Raw genomic sequence first — 16837 nt, forward strand, 5'->3', positions numbered from 1 at the left:
AATTACATGCCTAAAAAATGACACTGAGGGTGACCAAAATTCACACTTAGAGAATTTCACATATAACTTCTTCTGTTTCACCAAGAACAACACAATCTTGAGGTGATTTACATGATCCTTCTTACTCTTTGAGTACGTCAAGGTGTTATTAATAAGCACAATCTTGAATGATTCTAGATACAGTTTGGAAACACCATTCATCAAGATCATGAAAGTTGTAGGAGCATTAGTAAAACTAAAGACATAACCAAGAAATTCATAATGCCCATACCTAGTCCTGAAGGTTTTCTTGGGATTATCCTCAGCCAAATCTTTAGTTCATGATACCCAGACCTCAAATCAGTTTTAGATTAGACTAAGGCACCCGGTAACTAGTCAAATAAAACATCTATGCAGGGAAAGGGATATTTATTTTAATACTGACCTTGTTTAGTTGACGGTAGTCAATACATATAATACATATATGAGAAAATATTGCATGGATTGCCAAGTATATCCACGGGAAATACCTCCAAGTAGCGCTATACATGCCAAACCGTCAAGTCAAAAAGAAATAAAGATTGTCTTGTGGTTTGGTGTTTAAAAAGAACCTGACCACTCTTGGTTTGATTTGGTTTTAGAATTTTAAAAAAGTCAATCTGAGCCTAACCAAACTGAATAAAAAATTATGAATTATATATAATCTACTTTGTTAATATATCTTAAATTAGTTTATAGTTTTCAATGTTTAGGTATATTATTTTAAATTTGGGCTTCTAAAAGTTTATAAATAGTTTGTTTCATATTCAGTTTAATTGCAATATTTAATCTTTAAAATTTAACATATTGAACATTGATATTTCAAAGAAAGTAGTTTGTACTCATATAATTTTTTTCAAGTCTTTTTGAAGATTCTTATCTATTTAATGTTTTAAGTCTTAGCCTATCACAGGTAAGTGAAAATATATTTGAACTCTTTTTAAGTTTTAGCCTATCACAGGTATGTGAAAAAAATATTTGAACTATGTTTCAATCTTAAACCACTTCTGGATCTGCCCTGGCTATCCAAAATCATAGAAAACTCGATTCAAACGGCTTCTGTGCATAAGTGAAGGAGGTAGAATACCCTCCCTATCCTGAAACTGCTAGCTAAGCGTTGATAGACCCCACTTGATACTTGTATAACAGAATGAACATGTGGCACATAATACCTTTGAGGAACTTGTCCCTTAGAAAAGGACCCACAAAAATTACCACCCTTTCAGACCTTCTGGTCCATATCCTTACCATAAAAGTCTTGGTTCACCCTCTCTACGTTCTTAGCATATTCAACCACTTCCTAAAAATATTATCAAGAAGATATAATCGGCAGAGTTCTTAGCTGAAGTCTTGCATTCATACCTTTAACAAATTGCCTGATCCTCTCCTATTCAGTGGGTAGTAATTGTAATGAATACCTAGGAAAAGAGTGGAAACATGCCTCATAAGTTGTGATAGACAAACTCCATTACTCTATAGTAATGAATTCATTATGATTCTTGTCTAGCAGAGTATGAGTAACATGCTTCTCCAAAAAGATCGAGTTGAATTGGGGTCCTTGTTAATAGAAGCAACCCAACAAGTTTTCACTTAACAAATGCCCGCCACCACAACTTAGTGTCCCCTCACAATAAGAAAGCGACAAACTCCACCATGTACCTCTCCATTGCCCCCAATTTATAGTCTCTTGTGACAATCGATAATGACCTTATACATGTCTTTAAATTCTGTACCATAGAAAATGGGAGGTTTCATATTAGTTAATCTCTAAAACAGATTGTGCTCTTTCTCTGTCAACACCAGCACAATCATCAGCCTCAACAACATATTCATCATATAAATCTTGTCCATCCATGTAACCATAGTTGTAATATATTGAACTCCCAGATACCCACATGTGGTTACTATGGGTGTTGTTCTGTTACCTGCCAAGCTTCCCAGTAGAGTCATCACTTAAGCTATCACCTCTAGAGATACTGAAGCGGGTGAACTACTTGCCTGAACTGGTAAATATTACCTCCTTTGCGAGTATCTTAGAATACTTCAGGGATGCAGGAGACCCATACTTGCCTTGAATTAGCTCAACAACTTCAATTCTAGCCATGGATAGGGTTGTTGCTCTCCTTCTACCTTTGACACCACCTCTGGTATATTCTCTACTACAATTCATGACAACAATGAATAGATTGGACACCTCAGATCTAGTTTCACAAGTACATGTTCTCACTATCTGTGAGAGAAAAAGTGAAAGAAATAGATACCAAATTGGATCACAAGATAATAATTGGAATCAAGTAATAGCATGAAGGAAGAAAGAATTGAATTTTACGATTGTCTTGTAGCCTCTCGAAGAGCATTACATACAATTTCAAACTGTTCAGTAAGACTCAACTACAACATTTCTTAGTATGATGAGAAAAACGAACCTAAAACTCTTATACAAAACTTATCACGACCCAAACCACTGTAACTGGCACCAAACCAACCCCATGTGGGGAACAAAACCTTAACATCTAACACATGTAGTATCTAATTATTTAGGCAAGGGTAAATAAGTATAACAAAATAATTATAAGTCACAAAATGAAATAAATTAAAACAAGCAGAGTCTAACTACATCCTCAAAATTCAAAAGTCATCGTACTAAAACCCTAGTTAAAATTGTTTAAAAGTAGCAATAATAAGTAATAAAGTATAACAGGGTCTGAAAGAAAGACATCAAATAAGGAGAAGATCTACACCAACCTAAAACAGAAGTAGCTCATCCCTCAGATCTAGAAGTAAGCAATGCTAACTCTGAGGTCGCATGGATGTCTTTGGATCACGGTTTGCACTTAAAAGGAAGTGCATGGGTAGATTAGTACACACACTATGTACTAGTAGGCACAGTAAACTGACTAATATTAGTAACAACTAACAAGTATATAATTACAGTTATGAAACAAATAGGTCGGTTCATTTTACAAAGTCAAACAATACAGTCATAAGTCATTGGAATCATCATCAATCGCTAACATATTTACATGCATATAGATAAAAATGCATAAGATCCTTCCAAACAGATTCCATTCAGTCCCGCCAGTTTAATAGATCTTGCAGAAAATCCCAAGTTGGCTACGTCACGTCTATGCTTACTATTTTTTCAGTTTGGGAACTCTGGAAGGAAGGCAATAACAGTAGATAAGAAAACCCAATATCTCAACCGGCTGCTATTATTCAAAAAATTACAGACTGGATGGGGGAGCGGTCAAGCGTGCAAAGACGCAATTCGAGCAATGATGAATCCATGAACTGGACTCATTTAGAGATTTATTTTGATAAAAATAGTGTCCTCAAATGCTTATTTTGTCTCAATATCTGATGAAAACTCTTAAGTTTCAGGTATTTGAAGTTTTGGTGGAAGCATGGATACTTAGGGGCAAAAAGGAACAAGAAGGCTGAAAAGAATGAAGAAGTTGAAGCCTGGGCATCGCCAAGCACACTTAGTGATTCCCCGAAGGGACTTACTCCGCCTCTTGTTCCAGTACGCAAAGCCCTAAAGAAGTAAGATAAAAAAGGCGATGAAAAGAGCAGTCGGCGTTTCGCCGAATAAATCCGCGAAGTAGTTCAATGTCGCTCAATGACACAGAGCATGATGATGATGAAGGCTAGTGCAAGATGACGACGAACTACACCAAATGGCGAATTGACGAGTTAATCGGCGATTCAGACTAACCTCGCCGAATGATCCGCCAACACTATTTTCTGAAGCCGATAAATACTAAACTTGTTATTAATTTTTAAAGAGTCGAACATTAATTTGAATTTCCACAATAGAATAGTATTTTTTGGTATTTTTCTCTCAAGTTTGGAGAGGGTTTTGGGACCATGAAGAAATGAGTTCATTTTCCCCAAGTTGGAAGTGGGTCTTGTCCATTCTTGTTCCTTTGCTTAAATCAAGGTTTAATTTCTTACACCCATTTGATTTTAGTATCATTTTAGGTGTATTTTGTTGTTTCTTGATGTGTGGCTAAAACCCCCCTATTCTTGGGGTGTGATTTAGCAAATATGTATTGATATTGTTATTGGGCCTTGCTTGATGATAGGTTATATGTATTTTAATGGTGATTTCACCTAGTGGTTTTGGTTTAAAATAATGGGTTTGTAAGTGCAAATACAAAACCACTCATGTGTTTTCGGCTTGCCCGAGAGGGAGGTCGCAAAACCAAGACCACTAGACTGATGGCCTAAGGAGTGGGTCGACATAGGGTTCAGCTCGAGAGGGTGAGCCCTAGTCCCATATCCTAGCACCTAACTCGAGAGAGTGAGTGGGGTAAGGCGTAGGCTGGCCTTCATGCGACAAATGGGTGTCCGAGAGGAACGCATTTGAAACGGGGTAAGTTGCCGGAGAGGGAACATATTTCCATCTAAAGCTTAGCCTAGTCACTATTATCTTGCAAATTTCCTATTGAAAGCTTGTACCCAACGATTTATCTCAACTTGTATTGCGGTCACACCCCAAGAACTCTTCCCCATACTTGATTTTCTTATTATTTTTGTTGTTTTTACTACTTGTGACAAAACCCCCAAATTGATATTTGACACTTTTGTGTCACCCCCTTTAATTTACCATGTTTTTAATCGTTAATGTCTTTAGCTAAGACTAGTTAGAACTAAATTTTATTTTTCTATTAATTCTCAAAACCACTCCCTTGGAACATGACCCCAACCTTTAATTGGGTTACTATATTATCGACGATCATAGACACTCATACCGTAGGTTAGTGTCGTTGGTCACGATAAGCATCAAAATGGCGTTGCTGCCGGGGAGTGGTGTTATTTGGAAATTCGTAGTTGAATGAAATTTTTGATTCTTTTTAGTTGTAGTTTTACTAATCTAAATTGTAGTTTTGTTTTGCTAGTTTGAATATCAAAGAAGGGAACTAAAGATGGAAAATAATTATGGATACCACAGGAATCATCCGCTTTTGAAACTATTGAACCTTTGGGACAATCTCCTAACCTTTAAACAGGTAGGGTATGTGTAACATCTTGCACCTAGAAACGACTATAAAGAGTTTAAAATATGAAATAATTGATTTTTGGATAGAATAAGGACATCTGGAAATTTTGTCTAAGTTAAGAAAGTAAGTTTTGGCCATTTTCAAATGGCCATAACTCCTAGATCAAGATGAGTTAGGAGCAGATCTTGATATGGTTGGAAAGCCCTTGGAGATATCTTTCCAACGCCGCCAAGTTTGCGCGATTGTGACAATGTATGAGTGAGTTATGCATTTCGGAAGTTGAGCTGTTGGATTGAGGAAAGTCCAAATTCGGATTTAAGGAAGGCAAACTAGTCTTTTCTCTAATTAATTTCCTAATTCATTTTTAGGGGTTTATTGGGGTAAAAACAGAACTTAATTCAGTTTTGGAAAATTAGAATATGCTGAGGGCTTGGAGAAAAGAGAAAAGAAGAAGGAAAGGGAGAAAAGCCAAGATTTTGCCAAGAACGTTAAGCGTTTGGAGTGGAATTCGTCGGGGGTGACCCTTATTAAGGTATGTGAGATATTTTAGTGATGGGTTAGTTCACCCACACACCAACTTGTTTCAATTCAGCAATTTTGAGTTGTTTACATGTTAAAAAGTGAAGTTCTTGAATGATATCGTTAAGTTCTTGATTGGTTGTGTTGTTGAAGTTTCTTGTTGATTTGATTCGTGTTTCTAGGTGGATTTTTGAGTTAAATCTGCATCCAGCGCCTCATTGATCCAGTTGAACACTCAGAGACAGTGGTGAGCCTCCTTGCATTTCGGAGGACTCTTTTATTCTCTTTCTAGTTTAGTTCATTAGGATGTTGTGAGGTTTGTCCCAACATCCATCTCAGTTGTTTAGAGGCTTCATAGATAGTTAGTAATTCAGTTGTCTTTACATTATCATTCAGATGTTATTCAAAGACTGAGTTGCCATTTTGGCTAAACTATTATTGCTCAAGTTATGCATGAGTTATATTTTCTTATGTTTAAGTCTTCCACTGAATTAAGTAAGCTAGACCAAGGGTTCGCTTGAGACCAACAATAGTCTTCGAGTGCCAGCCACGTCTAGGGTGTAGGCTCGGGGCATGACAGGATGAGACGATTCAGGAAATGTGGCTGAAGTTTCAAGTGGTGTTGCAACCATGCCCATCGCACGGGATGACAGACAAGGGGCTACTGGAGTGCTTCTACAGGGGTCTAGGACCCGAGAATAGAGATATAGCCGATCAACTTTGCGAGGGCAGTATGCTACACTAGCCCTATGAAGTTGTAGCAAAGCTTCTTGATGGCATGGTAGAAGCCAACAAAGAAGCTAAAAAGAAGCAGGAGTGGGACGCACTAGTTACCCAGTTGAATGCTCTATCCACCCGAGTCACGGAATTGGAGGTACAAGCCATGGGGAAAGAAAAGCACTCCTCCCTTCGAGAATGTAAACATGGGAAAAAGCAGAGAGGTATACATGATGATGAAGCCCTGTCACTCATTCAAGAAAAGATTGAGTCACATGAGAAGATGTTGAATGAGATGAAGGAGAACATCGAAATGCTAAACGAAGCGTCAACCCCTCACTCCATGACAATTCAACTGCAAGATGCTCAAATTGGCCACTTGATATCAGGACAATACCCACCATTCACCGAGGATTTGCCTAATTACAACATGGGCGACTCTGAGGATGAAGAATAAATGTTGACTTGCGTCGTGCCACGATGTTAACTAAGGCGTTGTTTAGGAGGCAACCCAAACCCCATATTATCTTATATTTGCATACTAGTAAAATAATAGTGTCGTAGTTTTACAGATTGAAGTGTGGTAGGTGCCAAAGAGGTGCAGAATGGCGAGCAGCAGACCCAATTGGTGAGTTGCCGAATACGCTGGTGATCAATGTTATTTCGCCGTTTGACTCAAGGCACCCTCTGAGCCTAGAGTTGGTAAAACTCGGCGAGCTAAGGAAGGTTTCGACGATTCGTCCACCTGATGGGTGACCCCGATGGTCACCGCCGTTTGAACATCCACAGCTGCTGAAAAGTTCTGTAAAACTCGGAGAAGTAAAATTTTGTTTGGCGAAGCATCGAATCTCCCAGAAGCCAAAACGATGTCACCGATTGGGAACAAACTGGATAAGTTGCAGGCCAACACACAAAAAGGAAGTTGATTAATCACTCGAGAGCATGGGTTGAAGATTTGCGCATTGGAATGCTAAGAAAAGCTGTACAGAGCTAGATGAATCACTCGGCAATGCACCAAATGCCCCAGCATACCTTCTGCTTTACGCGACATCTATTAAAGGACTTTGACTCGAAACAACCATCTAACCAGGATTATTCTCTAGCCCATCTCTGTCTTATTATATTTTCCAATTATGATACTATCATTTGCATTTAAAGACAAACGCTCTTATTTGTGGTAGGGTGAGGCCCACCTTGTTTTTCTTATTTCAGATACTTGTGTTTTGTGACTATATTTGGGTTGTGTATTTTTAATTGTGTTTTTAAAATTGCTCTGTGATTGTTTGAGCTTGTAGCTCCGTTTCTATTTATTTTTAATTGCAAAATGATTTTGACCCTTCGGAAAAAAAATTATTTTTCAAAAATTTCCCCACCTTTTGTGTTGAAAGTGGTTGTTCTTGTACGAAAATCTGAGTCTCGATTTCGATCAATACTGATGACTTGAATAGTGCTCTCAATTGAATGAACATGAATGTATGACTACGATGAATTGATTCTCTTGTGAAATCTTTCCATCTCGTTGTGATTTGCCATTTATTGAATTGATTCCCTTGTAATGACCATTGCACACTAGCGAAAGTGTGCAAATTATTTGACTTCAGTGTCGATGCCTTGTGTGATTAGCTTGCTTTGAACCATGTATGAATAAACCTAGAATTTGCCCTGTTAGTCTGATTGATTTAGAAAGGTGTCCTCTTGAGATGATTTTAGGCAACTTTAAAGAGTGTGAGCCAAATTTAACATATACCTCTTTTGTGGCCTACCCGTGAGCGTGTGAAACTCTTTTGAACACTTTTTGAGCCTTACCTTTCTTTGGAAGAACATTGATGAACACTAAACCTTACTTGACCAACTACCTATAATCCTCTTGATTTGTGGTTCAGTGAATAGTCAACTTAGGCCAAAAGCCTAAGTTGGAGGTGTGGTGAAAAAGGAAAAGGAGAAGTCAAGAAGTGCAAGAAAAGTCTCCCTTAACCCATGGTGTTGCAGAAAAATGGAAACCATCCATCTAAAAAAAGAGACAGTGGAATAAAGTACAAAGAAATCGTGTTTCCAAGCAATCTATGGAGGTGAATAGAAAGATGACTTAGAAGCACTAGAAAAAGAAATGACAAAGGAGAAGAAGGGAATGCCTTTAGAATACCACATCTTACGAGGAAGAAGTCACTGAGCCTAAATGGCTATACCTTTGCACTCAGCACCATTACAAGCCTTGGAAAGACATTTTTGATCTTGAGTGAGCCGAACCAAAAATCGATTAGAAAATAAGGGCAAACCTATGGGTGAAAACATGCATTGTGTTCCTCTTTTTGAGTGTGAGCGTTGCATCAGGTTCCTGATCTTTAATTGATTAACCTCTTTATGTGAATGAGGAATCATTCTTTATGTGAAGGCATTTAGATACTTTTTGTTGAGCTTGAACTTGCACAAGTAGCAAGTATTGCGAGCATGAGAATCTTTGGTAGTGATGTGTCACAACTTGAATCTTTGAGTGCACAAATGATCTTTGCATAAGTAATTTGAGTCTTGTTGTGTATGTTCATGATTTAGTCTTGTGTAGCACTATTTGAGACACCTTGTTGAGCGACTGAACTTGAGTTTGCTTGAGGACAAGCAAAAGCTTAAGTTGGGGGTGTTGATGAGTCCACGAATTGGACTCATTTAGGGCTTTATTTTAATAGAAATAGTGTCCTCAAATGCTTATTTTGTCTCAATATCTGATGAAAACTCTTAAGTTTCAGGTATTTGAAGTTTTGGTGGATGTATGGACACTTAGGCGCAAAAAGGAACAAAAAGGCTGAAAAGAACGAAGAAGCTGAAGCCTGGGCATCGCCAAGCACACTTGGCGATTCGCCGAATGGACTCACTCTACCTCTTGTTCCAGTACGCGAAGCCCTAAAGAAGAAGGATAAAAAAGGCAATGAAAGGAGCAGTCAGCGTTTCGTCGAATAAATCCGTGAAGCAGTACTATGTCTCCCAACGACACAAAGCACGACGATGCTGAAGGCTAGTGCAAGACGACGACGAACTACACCAAAGGGCGAATCGCCGAGTTAATAGGCAATTCAGACTAACCTTGCCGAATGATCCGCCAATACTATTTTCTGAAGCCTATAAATACTAAACTTGTTATTAATTTTTAAAGAGCCGAACATTAATTTTAATTTCCACAATAGAATAGTACTTTTTGGTATTTTTCTCTCAAGTTTGGAGAGGGTTTTGGGAACTTGAAGAAAGGAGTTCATCTTCCCCAAGTTGGAAGTGGGTCTTCTCCATTCTTCTTCCTTTTTCTTAAATCAAGGTTTAATTTCTTATACTTGTTTGATTTTAGTATCATTTTAGGTGTATTTTGTTATTGCTTGATGTGTGGCTAAAACCCCCTATTCTTGGGGTGTGATTTAGCAAATATGTGTTGATATTGTTGTTGGGTCTTGCTTGCTGATAGGTTAGATGTATTTTAATGCTGATTTCACCTAGTGGTTGTGGTTTAATTTAATGGGTTTGTAGTTGCAAATACAAAATCACAAATGTGTTTTCGGCTTGCCCGAGAGGGAGGTTGCGAAACCAAAACCACTAGACTGATGACCTAAGGAGTGGGTCGACATGAGGTTCAGCCCGAGAGGGTGACCCCTAGTCCCATATCCTAACACTCAGCTCGAGAGAGTGAGTGGGGTAAGGCGTAGGCTGGCCTTCATGCGGAAAATGGGTGTCCGAGAGGAACGCATTTGAAACGGGGTAAGTTGCCCAAGAGAGAACTTATTTTCAGCAAAAGCTTAGACTAGTCACTATTATATTGCAAATTTCCTATTGAAAGCATGTACCCAACGATTTATGTCAACTTGTATTGCGGTCACACCCTAAGAATTTTTCCCCATACTTGATTTTCTTGTTATTTTTGTTGTTTTTACTACTTGTGACAAAACCCCCAAATTGATATTTGACACTTTTGTGTCACCCCCTTTAATTTACCATATTTTTAATCATTAATGTCTTTAGCTAAGACTAGTTAGGACTAAATTTTATTTTTCTATTAATTCTCAAAACCACTCCCTTGGGACACGACCCCAACCTTTAGTTGGGTTACTATATTATTGACGATCGTAGACACTCGTACCGTAGGTTAGTGTCGTTGGTCACGATAAGCATCAAGCAACGTATCTAACTGAAATGTAAAAAAGCATGGAAAAGAAATGGCCGACTTTGGGAAACTTCAAATAATAAACTGAAACTATCAATTATATTAATATTACATCTATCTCCACATAGAAGTGTTCGAAAAGAAAGCTATCTGAGAGGTAGAGGTTAGCTATGTCACCGTCTCATCAATGAGCGTAGAGTAATAGCCAAGTCTACCCTTTTATGCTTGTCAATCTGTATCCCATTCTTCAGGTATGGTTTTCTTTTATCACAGATTGACATGTGATCCATCCTTTCTCCCCCTTTCGTCATAAGGTGTGGTCTGACTCGGAGAAAAGAAATTCCTGTATTTAGGTCCCTACTAAGGAGAATTCGTAAACTATGAAAGGCTCTTTGAAGACTTTTTCAAAAGTTTTTAGCAAAAAAAGCAAAAACAATTCTCAACTCCCTTACGTGGTAGTGATTCGTTAAACAACTCGTTTGGCATGAAAGTCAGCCCGGTAAACCGATTCCATTTCTAGTAGCGTTCCAAACCTTCCCCTGAGCTCTAGAATCTAGAAATACCTTTTCAACTCAAGAAATGCTAAAGCTATTTAGAGATGGTATTTCTAACTAAGTCAGAAGGAAGGGCTTTGGGAAAGAGTAACTATTAAGTACTTTACTTCAGTCCCAGTACTGAAAAATGTACTTCAGGAGTGGATTTGGAAGGAAAGACTTCGTTTACTTCCTGTAAATTGCTTATGTAAGAACTAGTAGAAAAAAGGGGTGTTCCACCACTTGACTGTAAGGAAAGGAATTTGGAAAAAAGAAGAAGTAATTTCGTATATAAAATATGGGTTTCCGATCATAGATCGAAATGGAATCCCCAAAATCAGGGCTGGAGCATTAGACTTGTTCTGCTTCGATAGAGGCACCGTAACCGTAAGTGGAATAACAATCATTCAGCCGATTGCTCTTATCCTTCCTTCGCTGACACAAAGAGAGAGAGCACTCCCCAAGCCAAGGATGAGTGCCAAAGAGAAGATGTGCAAGCTAGTCTATCAGAAGAGAAAGCGAGGGAGTGAGATTTTAGGTTTCATTAGGGTAGACTGAAAACCAAGCCAATCTCGAAACAAAAAAGAAAACTTATTGCAACTACGAACGCGAACATATGCTTTCTCATTAGACTATTTTAACCGATTGTTTATGTCGACCCTACACTACGATTCTTCGCCTGATCGACTCGACACTTTTCCCTGCCCCCGGCCTCTCACTTCATTTCATTGTTCTTCTCTATCGTCGCTTGAATGAAGACACCCGATCGGCCCGACTTTCCTAAATGCCCCTCTCCGGCCCTTCTCCTTTTTGGGTATGGATTTTTCCCATTGTTTCAGTTGTCGTGGTCGATGGGGAAGAAAGAAATGAATGAATATATTTTTGGGAAAATGTAAAATAATACACCTACTGAGATAAAAGCCAAAGGTAAGTCTCATAGGTGGACGTATCGAACCGAAATAAGATCTCAGATTGACATCTTGATACACTGATTTACCATAATAATAAATAGAGTCAATGGTGACTCCGCTATGAGAAGAGCCACTTCCTTCTTTCTTGATAGGGGGCTTCCATTCACCAGCGCAGACTAAAAGTGCTCTCCAAACCGTGCTAGATAGTCACTCATCACACGGCTCTCAAACCCAACCTGTGGTGGATCCCCTGCCCCATCCATTGATTGATCACGCGAGTACGTATCCAGTTAGCGTATAGCGAATCAAAAACATTTATCCTGGATTCTCTTCCTCAAGAAAAATGTCTATTAATTGATCCTTATGGTCAAAGTCTCCACTTTTCACGCCCCTTTACTAGGAGATGCGCTTAGTTTTCTTGAGGCTAATTCATCCTATTCAAATTTAGCTATGCTAATGGAAGAGGAAAAGTTTTCATATGAGATGGACCCCCAAGAGATGAGCAAGAACCCCCAATTGCTTAGGGATCGCACTTTGTCCCGCTTGGTGGACGAAATCTTCTCTCTTTTTTGAATTCTTTCTCCCACACACCCTTTTTGCCCTCTTTCACCGAGGAGAAAAGAATAATCTTCTAAGCGGACAGAGACCTAAATTTCCATTAGATTCATTCCTAAGTTTGCTTCTTTGCAACAAGAAGATCAGTCCGAGAGTGCTGGAGAGAAGATAAAGTGGTAAAAACCTCTCTTAATCGGTCACCGAGAAGTTGGAAGACTCTTCAGTAACCCATGGTGATCCATCCCCTTCGACGCTTTTTTCACTCTATACCCCCTCCATCCTTCAGAGGTGGAAGAAATGGTACTCTAATTTTAATACATAGTAGGGCCCCAGAACGCCAAAAGGTGGGGGAATACTTCCTTTAGGCAGCTAGAAAAATGTTATTTGTGTGCTCCGTTCTAGTGACAACATTTCTATTCTATTTTATTTAAGTAGGAGCTGTTGTTTTTGCTTTGTTTTTCGGATTGGTACGCTTTCTTTTCTAAAAACCTTTCTCATAGGCCGTCTTCGTTCCTCTTCTTTTAGGCTAGCTACTTTGTTTCTCAGCAAAGTGTTCACTTCTTTTTCACCAGGTTTCATTCAATTTGTTGTGGATTGGATGATGGAGAGACATATGTGGATTAGTACATTTCATTATTTATTGGCATATTTAGGATTCTAAGAGAGACTGGGTCTGGTTTTTCAACCCGATCCATGTATGTAATGGAATATAGAACCTTATTTCTTTTTATCGGGAGCAGTAACCGAAATCAAAGTTTTGCAAAATGGTGTCAACTAGTAATAGAATGTAGCTAGATAACTGATGCCACAACATCCAAAATATGTGGGATGGAGTTTATGGTACACTAACTTAACCTTCAAGGTCAGATAGTGCTACAGTGAACATCAATCCACTATCTAGCTCAAAATTAGCCTTATGAACTACTAACACTGTTATTCGCATAGCCATTTTTTGTTTTGTGCTATTTCATCATAGGCTGTCGGAACTTGCTTCTTAACGCTACATGGGAAGAGAATATCTTTATACATCCCCCCGAGAAGGATTGTGAGCTCAAATGAATAGAGTTCAAGCCGAAAGTGTTTCAAAATATAAAGAGAAAGGATGGAACGAAGTAGCTCACCTAAAAGGAAGGGAACGAAGAACACGGCTAAGATTGTTGGAAAAGAGAGGCAGGGCCCGAGGAACTTGTTAACGAGAAGGTGGGACAAGATAGACTTGAAAAGACACACTACTTGAAAGGCAATGGCTTTAAGGGTACTAACTGTGATATACGGCTTCGAGGCATACTAGCAGGGCTTGACTAGAATCGTAGAAAGAAGCTGGGGAGAAAGATCCAACTGCAAGAATTGAGTCAAACTGATTCAGGCATAACAAGATAGTTCATGTCTCCTTCTTCTACCTACTTTCCTTTATAGCACTTCTAGGCTTGAAAATACAATCTTTCTTAGTTGTCCACTACCTCACTCTTTTTTTTCCTATCTCAAGGGAGTTCAGTTCCCCGTTCATGAACAAGCAAGACTACAAGGCTACTTCCCCGCCTATAAATGTCTCATCATAGTATGCTTGCCAGAACATAAGATGCCCATTGCATGATAATATGGATGGCGGAAACCCATACGTATCGATTCGTCTCTTTAAAAGATGCGGGTCTATGAGACTGTATGGTGACAGTATGGTGTAATTGCAGGTATGGCCTGGTGGTAGGCGTTTATGATTATTTATCCATTCCTACTTTTTTTATGCCAATGTTGGTGATTGGAGATAACTCTCTTCAATTATTGTTGGGATGGGAGGGAGTAGGTCTTGCTTCATATTTGTTAATTCATTTCTTGTTTACACGACTTCAGGCAGATAAAGTAGTTATAAAAGCTATGCTTGTCAATCGAGTAGGTGTTTTTGGATTAGCTCCTGAGAATTTAGGTTGTTTTACTCTATTTCAAACAGTAGACTTTTCAACCATTTTTGCTCGTGCTAGTTCCCCTAGAAATTCTTGGATTTCTTGCAATATGATATTGAATGCCATAACTCTTATTTGTATTTTACTTTTTATTGGTGCTGTTGGAAATCTACACAGATAGTATCGCATACTTGGTCACCTGATGCTATGGAGGGTCCCACTCCAGTATCCGCTTTGATTCATGTAGCTACTATGGTAACAATTGGCGTTTTCATGCTAGCAAGGTGCTCCCCTTTATTTGAATACCCACCTACGACTTTGATTGTTACTACTTTTGCAGGAGCTATGACGTTATTTCTTACGGCAACCACTGGAATATTACAGAATGATCTAAAGAGGTTCATAGCTTATTCAACTTGCAGCCAATTACCATATCATAGGGATTTACTCAATCAAAATTCATTCCATAATAGTTCCTCAATCTCCTCCTCCTGGATATTAGAACCAGTGTGCTAATTAATCTTTTGTTGACCTTCTTATCTCCCATGAACTGATATATATATATATATATATATATATAAATAAATAAATGTCCATCGTAATTAATTTGTACTGAGAAAGCAATACAACAATTCAATTGCAATTCTGATAAAGTTTTTTGGTGATCTGCAATATTCGAGTGTTTATTTATTCATGTTTTGAATAGTTAGTGTGCCTACTTATGCAATGATAAAGTTAAAGGCCAGAGTTGTCAGTTGTAGTCAAGTTAAGGTCACTATGATTTTTGCCTTTTAATTTTAATCCAAATATGTTTTTTTCACGAATATTTAGAAAAAATTCTTATCGTCAAACACTAACCTTTTGTTAAGCTAATAGTAATAGTACTGTTGATGGCACATTTGTAGTGCTCCACATAGCTGCCTTGCTAGGATTGATGCATAATATATGTACAATCAGCATCAAACAAGTCACAATATGATGATCCATATTGATAATATTAGCAAGAACCTGTATATTATTCTTATGTCTTTCATATATAAACATTATGATCTCAAAGACATGATTTAATATTATGGATAATACTTTTTGAAATAGTGTACCAATAGCTCAACATATACGTGCAATGCACCTGAGGAGAAACTAATTAAATAAAAACACAACGAGATTGTAATGTTTAACACTAGGACATGAGAATCAATAAACTTTATAGAATATCATTTTATGTCATCAAAACTAACTTTCTTAAAATCATAATCTACAGAAATTACGATCTTCATGTCAAGTTCATTGCGAATTTTTGTGCTTCCTAGGTCCCATCATTTTCATTGAAATCGACCCTGCAATATAGAAAAATAAATACAAATGTTAGTTGTTGTGCACAACATTTATAGGCAAAACTGGTAGTATAAATTTCATAGAGTTTTTTCTTACTTGAAAGGTGAATTTAAAATAAAATAGGTTCATAAGAAAGGATGTTGAATTCCCTTTGAGGAAATTTTCTAAAATTTCCTTAAGGGCCTCTTTGGAAGGACACCATGGTAATTGGATTTGGTGTAATTGATGTAATTACATTGTCTTGTCCTGTTTGAAAGGACAGGTAATTACTTGGTCAGCAGGTAAATGGTGTAGTTGGCAGGAGGTAATTACACTTTACAATTCACAGGCAGAGGCTGTGAATTGCTGGTAATTACATGGTGTAATTACCACCTGATTACTTTTTTTTTATTTCTATTTTTTTTTGTTTTAATTTTTTTTACTTCTATTATTTTAAGTTCTTTTTTTATTTTTATTATTCTAAAAATTTGTAAAAGTTTATTTTTTATTTTATATTATTATATTTCATTTTCTTCTTGTTCTCAACCTTACTTTACATGATTCTATGTAATTTTCTCGTATTATCTATTTCTTTATGCCATGCTTATTTTCTCATTAGCATGATTTTATTAGTATTCTAATTTTTAAATTAAAATAGAATTTATTCTTAAGTAAGGTTATAGACTTACGTTTTCTTTATTAAGAAAAAATAAAAATAAATCATATTTATTACTATGTTGAAATTTTTAAAAGAGTATTATGTTAAATTTTTTGTTTTGAATTTATAACTTATGTTATATTTTCAGTTTCATTTGTTTTAGTAATATTGAATTTACATTGCACGTCATTTTTTAATTAGACTTGATAGATTGTATTTTTGTCAAACATTTTATTTATATATTATTCTTTTTATCAAACATGCATTTTACGATATTCGTAGAAACTTCATACTTTTAGTTGTTACGATCAATTCAATTGAAATATATTAATTTGAAAAAATATAAATCAATTATTTTTTCATAATAGTAGTTACAGAAAATATGTTTATTAATAAATATATTTTCAAACAAGAATATATATCTTAAATATTTAATTTAATGTCATTTATAAAGTTTCTTATTTGTCTAGTATAAATTTTAAATAATTAATTTTTATTTTTAAAATTTATTATAATTTTATAATTGCAATTGTGCATCAACACAGAACATGTGTAATTACACTGTGGCATCAA

At 37.0% G+C, this 16837-nt stretch overlaps 1 pseudogene; it reads left to right on the plus strand.

Annotated features, from left to right (window-relative positions):
• The first annotated feature begins 13496 nt into the window (after positions 1–13496).
• Positions 13497–14808, plus strand: LOC125830623 (NADH-ubiquinone oxidoreductase chain 5-like; annotated as a pseudogene).
• Positions 14809–16837: the final 2029 nt, after the last annotated feature.

The sequence above is a fragment of the Solanum verrucosum genome, unplaced genomic scaffold (genome assembly GCF_900185275.1).
Source record: "Solanum verrucosum unplaced genomic scaffold, falcon-dt-bn FXZP01000297.1, whole genome shotgun sequence".
In the NCBI taxonomy this organism is placed as follows: Eukaryota; Viridiplantae; Streptophyta; class Magnoliopsida; order Solanales; family Solanaceae; genus Solanum; species Solanum verrucosum.